Source organism: Notamacropus eugenii, chromosome 3 (genome assembly GCF_028372415.1).
Source record: "Notamacropus eugenii isolate mMacEug1 chromosome 3, mMacEug1.pri_v2, whole genome shotgun sequence".
NCBI classification, from domain to species: domain Eukaryota; kingdom Metazoa; phylum Chordata; class Mammalia; order Diprotodontia; family Macropodidae; genus Notamacropus; species Notamacropus eugenii.
Window position 1 is genome coordinate 294,272,004 of NC_092874.1, and position 11,148 is coordinate 294,283,151.

At 45.0% G+C, this 11,148-nt stretch overlaps 1 protein-coding gene across 3 annotated transcripts in view; it reads right to left on the bottom strand.

The window, feature by feature from the left end:
• The window catches only part of IL2RB (interleukin 2 receptor subunit beta), a 32,276-nt gene extending 24,535 nt beyond the window's left edge, over window positions 1–7,741 (bottom strand). The window contains exons 1-3 of one of the 3 annotated variants that reach the window (XM_072655966.1): window positions 7,494–7,741; window positions 4,774–4,839; window positions 4,466–4,579 (exon numbers count right to left, since the gene is read on the bottom strand). The gene's annotated coding sequence lies outside the window, so the exon portion shown is untranslated. The remainder of the gene's footprint in view (window positions 1–4,465; window positions 4,580–4,773; window positions 4,840–7,493) is intronic. The other 2 variants (XM_072655965.1, XM_072655964.1) reach the window with 2 other exon arrangements.
• Between the last annotated feature and the right edge of the window lie 3,407 nt (window positions 7,742–11,148).

The following is an 11,148-nucleotide window of genomic DNA, read 5'->3' on the forward strand; positions in this document are numbered from 1 at the left end:
TATAAAGATCAATCATTAATTAATGGTAAATATAGCTGAGTTGAATAATGAAGTGATAATTGTAACAGTGAGCATTTTCATAGCATTTTAAGGTTTGCAAAACACTTTGTTGATCCATAAATTGAGGGGATTGGATTAGATGACATGCTTGTTCCTCCCAGTTCTGACATAATATGGTTTGAATGAATCTGCGTTAAGCTGGAGAAAAGTGGAGTATCCCAGAGCTCTGTCCTTGGTCCTATTCTACATAACACTTATCAATCAATGACTTGAGAGGCCCGATGACTGACACATAGAGAAGTGGGCTCTGTGCCAAGAAAGCTTGGCTTCAAGTCCTGCCTTTGATGCATCCTGCCTTTGAATGATCCTGGGCAAGCCTCTAAACTTCTCAGTGCCCTAGGCAAATCTCTAAGACTCCAAGTTGGGGTGAAGATGCCAACTTGCATTTGAAGATCGTTTCCTCCATCCAAGCATTCTTGATGGAATCCAAGGTCCAGCCCCAATCTCTTATCCCCATCGGCTCCTCGAATGAAGGCACTGAAGTCATGTCACAAAGCTGCGAGGGATATCTAACTTGTAGGATGAAAGAATCAGGATCTAAAAAAGTTGACACACTGATGGACGGAACTGAAGAGGAGGGAGATGAATAAGGATAGGCCTCTACTTGGGTCCAATAATCAGCTACATGAATACAGGATGTGGAAAATGTGGGGAGGCAGTAGTTTGGGTCTAACCACATCACTCTCCTGTGTCAGGGGTTCCTCTTGCATACCGGAGCACAGAACATCAGAGAAAACATCAGAGCTGGGACAACCCTGAGATATCCTGGTGCCCAACCCCCCAGATTTTACAGAGGGATTTCCTCTTCTGTAAAGGGAGGGGTTTGGAATAGATGGCTTCAAGGGTCCCTTCCAGTTCCAGGGCTATGATCCTGAGGGATCCTGGGAGTGAGGCAATGGATGAAATTTGGGGCTGGGAGTTAGGAAGACCTGAGTTCAAGTTTAGTATCAGATACTTGCAAGCAGTGTGGCTCTGGGCAAATCATTGAACCTCTGACTGCTTCAGTTTCCTCAACTACAAAATGGGAATAACAATTACAACATATATTTCACAGGGTCATAGTTAGGATCAAAAGTGACAAAATTTATAAAGCACTTAACACAGTTCTGGCACATAGTGGACACTTAATAAATTAATTTCTCTCTCTGTGAGTCTATGGTCTGGGATCAAGTCTGAGATCTATTCCTTACTGCCTGTGTGACCCTAGTCCAGTCAATTAGCCTTCATAAGCATCAGTTTCTTCATTTGTAAAATGAAGGGATTGGATTTAATGGCCCCTAAGGTTCTTTCTAGTTCTAAACCTATGGTCCTCCTCAAGATATGCATTCTCAAAATCTTTTTGACATATTTCTGTTGTACTGTAACCATGATGGAAAGTTGGGTTATTCTCAGAGGAACCCCTGGTGCCCACTTTAACCAATGAATATAATAGGAGCTATTTGGGGTGATCTGCAAAGGACATTTTCTTGATTCCTACTCTAATATACTCTATCTAACTTTTTTTAAATGTTCTTTCATTTTTCATGTTCTTCCAAAACTCTGTCTAGAGTTTGTGCTAAATACTCAGAAAGTCATCACACACAGAGGCTTTCTGAGCCTGGCCACCCAAGACCTCTGATTACTAGAGGGGATCTCATCCTCCTTCTAGCTTCATTTGCTAAAATCATTTTTTTCTGCTATTTCCTCCTTACCCAGAGTTAGGCCTTCTTTTTCATCTCTTAATCACTACCATGATGGTGCCAAAGCCACCATCAGTTAAAAGGGAAACAGGGTGCTAACATGGAAAGAGGACTCTATCCAAAGTCAGAGGGGCAAGATCAGATCTGGACTCATCTACTCACTACCTCTGTTACCTTGAGTAAGGTCTCACTTTCCTGCTCAGTATAATTAATGGTTGAACTATGACTTCCTCTTCTTCTTCCTCTCTTCCCCATAACAGCTGGCAATCCTTTCACTCTCCCTTTGTTGATTATCACAATCCCCAGTGTTGATTCCAAAACTGTCTTCCTTATCTTAAGTCCATTACGCAACCTCCTTCCCCCCCGCCCCGACTTCTCTGTCAGTGGAAGAATGTTTCTCTTATGTACTCCCCCTTTTCCCTGACTCCACACCTCAAACCTCTTTATGTCAACCCCCATTATCTTCTTTATTCCAGTCTCTGAAGGAGTAGCTCTTCTTCCCAAGCTCAGTCTCCCTATTGCTTTAAATCTCATTCTCTCCTGCTTCCTCCTGGAACTTGTCTCCCCCCTCTCATACTCAACCCCCCTTATCTCTCTTGGCTCTTTTCCAGCTGCCAACAATCATGCCCACACTTTCCCATCTTTATGAAAAGCTTCCCTTGACTCAGGGACCTCTAGGTCTCTGGACCTCTCCTCTCATATCTCTCTTTTCACTAATAAACTTTTAGAAAACAACAACTCTCATTACCTACACTTGCTCACTTCCCACTTATTTCTCATCCCTTTAATGGATCTTTTGACCCCTCCTCCACTACCTCTTTTCCCAAGGTTGCCAGTGATGACCTGGTGGAATAATTTAAAAACTTTTCTTCAGTCCTCAATTTACTTGACCTCTCTGCAGTTTTTTTTTTTTTTTGACACTTTCTGACTTCTTCCTTGCCCTGGGAATTTGCCTTCTCCTTTGAATTCTGTGACCATGCTCTGACTTGGTTCTCCTCCCAATTCTCTGGCTGTGCCTTCTCATTCTTTGAAAGAGAATTTGAATTTAAACGTGGCTTCATGGCAACACTCCGTCTTGGATCCTTTTCTTTCTACAACTGCCCTTAGTGAACTCTTTCAGCTCCTTACAGTTTAGTTATAATCTTGTTCCGGATGAAATTATGGACTGGATCTTATTGACCCGTAAAGTCCTTTTCAACTTTCAAATTAGGTTCCTGTGAAATAGAGTCTTCATAGTGATTCCTAAATCTGTGCATCGTCACTTACAATCTCTCTAGAACTCCAGCCCTCCACTGCAAATCACCTCCTAGATATCTCCATATAATCACCCCATAAACAAGAATTTACTAAGACTCAATCACTGCTCTAAATAACAAGAAAACAACAAAAAACAAAACGAGCTCCTGTTCTCAGGGAGCTTATATTCTAATGGGAAGACAACGGGTAAAGAACTGGGTGGTGATTTGTTCAGGGTCACATAGCTAGCGCCTGATGCAGGATCTGAACCAAGGTCTTCCTGCCTCTCCTCATTTCTCACAATAGCTCTTGCATCTGCCCCTTTCTTTTTAGCAAATGAGACAATTTGCAGACTTTAAAGCATTGTATGAATGATAGTTACCATCATCATTACCACCACCATCATCATCTTCATCCTCCTCGTTATCATCATCATCTAATACCACCATCATCTTCATTCAGGTCCTCATCCCCTCTCCCCAGGACTACTAAAATAGTCTCTGAATTGATGTCCATTTATGCACAGGTTGTCTCTCCATTGAACTGTAAGTTTCCTGAAGGCAGGGACTGCCTTTATTTCATTTTTCTCTTTGTATTTCATCACCTAGAGCACTGTCTAGTACATAGCAACCACTTCAAATATTCTTGTTAATAGATTAATTCTCTCTTTCATCTTGACACCCCATTGCCAGCTAATTGCCAGCTCATCAATTTGATTCTCATAACATCTTTGCCCTTCTCTCCACTCAGATGGCCACCACCTTATCTCCAATCTTCTTCACCTCTCACTTAGATTAGTGCCTCTTAATAAATCTCCCTAAATCAGCTCTCTCCTCTTTTCAATCAATCTCCAGATAGCTACCAAATTTAATCTTCTTAAATAGAGGTCTTCCCATGTCACATCCCTGCTTAAGAAACTTCTGTGGCTCCCTATAGTCCCTAAGATGAAATATACACTTTAGTTTGGCATTTAAATACCTGCACAATCTGACTCCTGAAAATCTTTCCTGACTTTTCTTGCTATTTCCCTTCATTGATCAAGTCATCAACAAGCATTTATTAAGCACCTTCTGTGTCCAGGGCACTTCAATGGGTCCTAAAGGGACAAATATAGTGCAGTTATGTGGTGCAGTGGATAGAGTACCAGTCCTGAAGTCAGGAGGACCTGAGTTCAGATCTGTCCTCAGACATTCACTAGCGACCCTGGGCAAGTCACTTAACCCTATTGCCTCCCCCACAACAAAACAAAATAAAAAAGATGCAGAGACAAAAGGCAAACTATTCCCACTCTCACGAATACTTTGTCTCAGACAAAGTTCTTCCTGGAACTCAACATTTAATTTCCTGTCTCTTCCTTTTCATAGGTGGTCAGTCATACCTGGCACACTCTCCCTCATTATCTTGGCCTCCTAAAATCCCTAGCTTTCTTCAATGTTCATGTTTAGGACCAGATGCTTTGAACAGCTTATAACTCATTCTTCTCAAATTACCTTATATTTACTTGTCTCTCTGCATATTGTACCCCCTCCTTTGGATGCATGATACTTGAAGGCAGGAATAGTGTTGTGATTTTGTCTCTGTATCCCCAGGATCTGGTACAGTGCCTGAAACAAGTGGTTATTTAATATTTGTTGAATTAATTTGACTTCTATATTTTAAGGACTTATAGCCAGGATAGGAAAAATGAGGTTTTAGGGGCAAAAACCAGAGCTTTTTGGGACAGCAAGGTGGCACCGTAGATAGAGCACTAGACTTGGAGTCAGGAATGCCTTAGTTCAAATCCGCCTCAGTCACTTACTAGCTATGTGGCCTGGGGCAAGTCTCTTTAGCCTGTTTGCCTCAGTTTTCTCATCTGTAAAATGATCTGGAAAAAGAAAAGACAAGTCACTATAATATCTTTGCCAAGAAAATCCCAAACAGGGTTCTAAAGAGTCAGGTAGGACTGAAACTGCAACATCAACAACAGCATCAACATAGAGGTGTGTGTGTGTGTGTGTGTGTGTGCGCGCACGTGTGTGCGCTTGTATGTAAACCCAAGGCAGGAAATAGCCACGAGTCCATGGCTCCACATTGTTGACATAGAGCACTTGTCTTTGGAATATACTCAAGCTTGTCTTCTCTGAAGCCTGGCGCCCAGATTGTAGCCTTCTGCTCTAGCTGCTGGAGGATTAGCTGGACTCCTGCTCTGCTCCTAATTCAATGGAAGACCTTGTGCAATCTGGTCGCTCTTCTCCTTGGCTCAGGTTCATGGAATCCCAAGACCTTCAGCTTAGGTAGGACCTCAGAGAAGGGGAGCATCTTGTTCCTTGTCTCCTCCTAGCCTTTCCTTCCCTGAATGTTTCACATTAGATTATCTCTTCCCCCACATCAGTCTTCTCTCACCCCCAGCCTGGCACTTAGAGGCTCAGACTTCTGCTGTCCTTGGCATCTGGCTTCAAGGTATCATGGAAAACATCAGATTCGGAATGCCCAGGAATGCCATCAATAACATCCCTCAAGCTGACTCGGTTTCTTTCTCCCAGTTATGTCCTCTGGCACCAATAAAACAGCCTTATCCCTCTCACAGGTGACAGCCCTTCAGAAACTTGAAGACAGTCATCATGTCTACCCCTCTCTTTCATAAACTTCTCTCATCAGGGTTAGTTCTTTTAACCCATCCATATGGAGATGCTGTGAATCATCCTGGCTGCCCTCTCCTGGCCATGCTCAAGCGGTCAATGACAGAGGCCATGCTCCAGGTGGGGGCTGACTGAAGCAGTGATCAGTAGGAATATCATCTCCCTTATTCTGGACACTCTTCCTGTGGCCAAGGAAGACATCAGCTTTGGAGGCTGCTCAGCTGCACAGCTGACTCATCAGGAGTTCACAGTCCTAGCTCTTTTCAAAACCTAGCTCTCATAATTACTGGCTGTGACCTTAAACAAAGCACATCCCCTCTTTGGGGCACACTTTCCTCCTTTGAAAATGAGAGAGATGGACTACATGATCACTGCAGCATCCTATGATACCATAACCCCCAGACTTCTACAAGGGGAAGGGGGAAGGGTTAGGAGTGGGGGAATCTTGAGTCATAGAGATAGATTTTGATCTCCTGTGATGAAACACAAGGGCAGACGCAAGCCTCTCCCCACCCCACTCTCTGAAAACTCAACACTTACAGCCTCAGAGGGGCAACCCTAGATGCCCTCCCATTCTTTTAAGAAGGAGGGGGAAGGCAGATCTCAGGGTACCAGGGAGCAAATCTAGAAGGAGGGATCTGGAAGCATCCTCCTCACCCATTCTCCAAGGCTGCCACTTCCCTGTCTGGCTGTCCCCAGAGAAAAGGAACAGAAAAATAGAGGATGGTAATCTTTCGCCTACGGGGCCCCAGATCTGTCTTACTGCTGGGAAAGATGTGTCAGAATGAAACTACTTAAATACGTGCCTGCCATCCACCCCCTCCTTAGCTGGGAAGCATCCCCTGGCAGCCCCTCCCTTTTCTCATGGCCCATTATCTTTCCCTTGTCCCTCAACCTCTCCGTTATTATTCTTCACCATAGCCCTCTTTTCAAAAGGTCCTTCGCTTTCCATGTCCCCACTTCCCACCTTCTCCACCCCTCTAACCTCTGTTCTTGCCTACTTCAAAGGTCCCTCCCCCAAAGGAACAGAGGATATAAGACCACAGATTTCAGATTGGATGGATCTTAAGAGATGACAGCACCACAAGATCTCAGAGCCTGAAAGGGACCTCAGCAACCACCCAGTCCAACCCATTCCAGACCAAGAATTCCCTGAAGGACACACCTGCTAAGTGCTCATTCACTCTCTGCTCAAAGATCTCTAAGGAGAGGAAACCCATCACCTCTCTTGGGAAAGTTCTCTCTCTCTCTCCTAATATAAGCCCAAATCTACCTCTTTGCAGACTTGCACCCTCTCCTTCCAATTCTTCTCCCTGTAGCCAAACAGAACAAATTGAACCCATTTTGCATAGGACAGTCAGCCCTCCAGACATCTGGAGGAAGATCTCATGCTCCCTTCCCCCCCTCAGTCTTCCCTTCAGAATCAGTATCCTCCAACCCATTTGGCAGGAGTGCCATCCTCATCATGACCATATTTGCCCTCTCCTGGACAAGCTCCAAATTATAAGAGAATTGGAAGGGAACTCAGAGACCAACCCAAGATCTCTGATTCTAGAACCAATGCTTTCTCCAGCATATCAATGACCTTCCTAAAACGGACTCAAATCCAAACATTACTGTCTGCTCCAAATCCTATATATTTGCAGAGAAGGAAACTGAGGCTTCGGATAGTAGAAGGACTTATCCTGAGTTGTACCAGAGGCACGATTTGAACCCAGGTCCTTTGTTTCCAAGTACAACGCTGTTGAGCCACCACAACAACTGGGACCCCTGAGCATCTCTTCTCCCCCACCTCCTGTTTTCTTTTCTCCCCTCTCCCAAGGTCCATTACTTCTGCCCCCATATCATCTCTTTTCCCTCATCTCCTTCTCTTTCAGGAGGCGCCTTGCCCCAGACTTACCTCCTCCAGCTCCCCAGGCTTGGTTACCTTCTGCCTCAGAGGCTGCCCCCTCTGCTGCCTCTTTCAGGGACACAGCCCCTACCAGGGCCACCAGAGGGGGCAAACGCACTCCGAGGCAGGGATTTCTTGGAGTAAGAGAAGATTCCCAGAGAGGAGAGATCACTGTCCCTTAGGTGGCCTGATTAGGGAGGCAGGACCTTGTCAGCAGCCTGCCACTCTGCCTTAAGGGCTCCATTCACTGGCCTGGCCCAGGGCCTCCAAGTATGAAAAGGCAGCTACCTGGGCAGAGACTAAAAATCCCCCAGGCTCAGCCCACTTCCTGTGGTGACTGGGGGAGGGGGACAGAGGTGGGTGGAAATTAGGCTAAGTCTGAAACTCTGAACAGAGCAACCAGGTACCAGATAGAGATCTCCCCCACACACTCCCACAGCCTGAGCACACATCCCACATTCAAGTGCACATGTGTGCACACATACACCCCATTCTGTATGGAAGAGGCAAGACTGGACTGTACCTCCAGAGAAAGGCCCCCCAGGCCTCAGCTTCCACTCCTCAGATTTTTAAACCACAAAATCCTGCTCAATTACAACCCAACCTTATACACGGACCACCCAGTGTAGAAGTCAAGTACTCTCTTACACACAGTCACACATTGCCACATGTGCTACACATACATATGTGTAGCTAATAACAAACATTCCAATAACACTGTGGATTACAAACTGCATTCCTTGTGTAATATAATTTAGTCCTCACAGCAGCTCTGTCACGTAGGTATGGCAGTTGTCATCACTCCCATTTTACAGATGAGGAAAAAGAGACTCAAAGAGGGAGGTGGCTAGGCCCTCGTCACACAGCTAGTAAACATGGAAGACAAGAATTAGAACCTGGTAACACAGTGACATAAAAATCACTTTCATTCACAGATGTTGTCCCATGCTCAGTTCTGTCTGTGTATCTCTCTGTGTCCCTCTCTCCACATATGTGGCTGTATTTATGTGTATATGCATATAGTACATACACAATACATAAGTTAAATAATGTATGTAAAATGCTTAGCCATTTTAGAGAGCTATTAATGTGCTACCTATCATTATTGCTGGTATTATCTCAGAGATCACTCTCCAGGACAACCTAGATGCCCATCCCAGAACTTTTCTGTCTTCCCAGAGGCACTTCCTGGGCAAGGCCCCCCTTGGGGCTGTGCTTCTTAAACAGAAGAAATATTCAGTAAGTCAATGCTTATTTGCAGAGCTGAATCCTTCATTAGATGGTATAAGGGGGATGTGGAAGAAGGAGACACAGGTCCCTGCCCTTGGAGAGTTCTTGCTCCCACAGCATCCAATACCCTCTCCACTAGTCCTGACCCATCCCTGGCCACTGCATGCAGATGGTTCCAGAAGAGAAAGAGAGGCTGATGACTTTGCACAGGCTTTCCTCACTTAAATCCAATTCATTTGTAAGTCATGGCATCACCCTGGTGTCATGGTCCTCTTTGAGAACTAAGGACAAACAGCAACAACATGAAATGGGGGGAGGAGAGGGCAAACACAGCCTCTATCCTTGGGAAGTTGGGCACTGAGGACACAAGATGTCATGGCCATGGGCCCCACAAGGGCTTTCACTCCTATAGGACACACAGAGCCTCATTCTCAGGTATCTTTCAGAGGAGTGGGGAGGTGGCTGCTTTGTATCCTGCTCTCCCTTTGGGCAGGGGACTATGCTTTCTGCATGAGGTGTGGGGAAGTGAGAGGAAGCCCAAAGTGTTGTTCCGAGTTCTCATCGGGCCACCCCACCCTCTCATGTTTGTGTGGGCAGGGTCTGTGCCCTTCTTTCATGATAGATTTAAAGGCATCTGAAGATGCCTCTACCTATGGATTTCATGACTCACAGCAAAACAGACTTAGAACAGAAATGAATAGGCCTCCACTTTTCATAGACAAATACAGCAGTACAGAATGTCAAGGTTAGGAGGGGCCTTAGAACAGGGGATGTTAGAGTTGAGAGGGGCCTTGGAACAGCGAATGTCAGAGCTGAGAGGGGCCTTGGAACAGGCTTCTCAGCCTCCTCTTCCATCATGTCTGGGCTAATTCCAGGTTTTCCAAGTCCTGTGTAGGAGGACACTATGTGGGCAGACACAGGATACATGGTCCTGAGAGAAGGACAGGACCAACTTGTAATACTGTGCTATGCTGGGGAGCACTCAGATATCTATATCTTGATGTTGGACTGGGGGATGGGATTCCAGTACTACTATATCTCACTGCACAGGACTTCACAATTTCATCCTATAATTCATTCTCTGAACTCTTTTCTCCTGGCTTTTCTCCATATCCTCTGGACTTTTCCACCTCCACCATACCAGCCTTCTTGCCCTGCAGATACCTCTGTCCCTGCAGCCCCTTTTCCAGTGGATGGCTCCCTGCTCTGGACCAGTATTTCATGGCTAACTCTAGCTAGCCAGGCTCCCCAGTCTCCCTCTTTTCCAGTTCCCTTTATGTTTCATCTTCCCTCATTAGAATATAAGCCCTTTGAGGGTAAGGACTGCCTTATTTGCTCATATCTGTATTTCCGGTCTTAGAATAGTGCCTGATACATAGCAAGCACTTAATAATGCTCTACAACTCTGATCTACCTTTATCTTCCTATTTCTAGCACTCTATATTTTTGCCATCTCTGTCAATCCCGAGTTATACTACTACTGTACTGTACTATGGAATGGTTTAATATATAATGCACCTCTATAACACAGCTGGGTGGCATACTAGAGCACTGGGTCTCAAGTCAAGAAGACCTGGGTTCAAATCTGAACTCTGATACTTTCTAACTGTTTGATCCTTCTCAAGTCACTTTAACCTCTGTTTGCCTCACTTTTCTGGTCTGTAAAATGAAAGTAACAATAACACCTAGTTCTCAGGGTTATTGTGGGGATCAAATGCAATAATAAGTGTAAGGGGTTTAGCACTGTGATGAGCACATAGTAGGCACTATGTACATGTGAGCTATTATTATACAATGCCATGGAGAGGCATCAGTGACAGAGGTGATGTGGAAATGATTTTGGAGTCAAGAAGACCTGGGTTCGTCTTAATTAGAATATATACTTTCTGTGTCATCTTAAGCAAGTCACTTAACTTTTTAGTACTTCAAGCACCTCTGGAGGAGAAAGAGAGAGAGAGAGACAGAGAGACAGAGAGAGACACAGAGAGAGACATAGATAGAGATACACACAGAGAGACAGAGACAGACAGAGACACAGAGACAGAGAAGAGAGAGCATTTATTAAGCCCCTTCTGTATGCCAGGCACTGTGCTAAGCACTGAAGAAAGACATAAAAGAAAGACAGACAGTCCTTGCCCTCATATTGCATTCTAAGACTAAGTAGTGACACGGATGGCGATCTGCATTAGTGGACAGAGTTTCCTTTCTGGCACTGTCCTGCATAGGTGGAATCACAGCTCTGACTGACACCTCCCCATGCAGGACTATACTGTAGTGGCAGGCGACAAAGTATTCTTCACCTTCTTGTGGGAGGGAATATTTCCATGTGGTTTGCATATTATCCAGTAAACTGAGTGTGAAACAATGTGTCTTCCTTGAGTCTGACTCCTATGCTTGTTGGGGACTTTTGGGCTTATCTGCATAATGTGTGTGT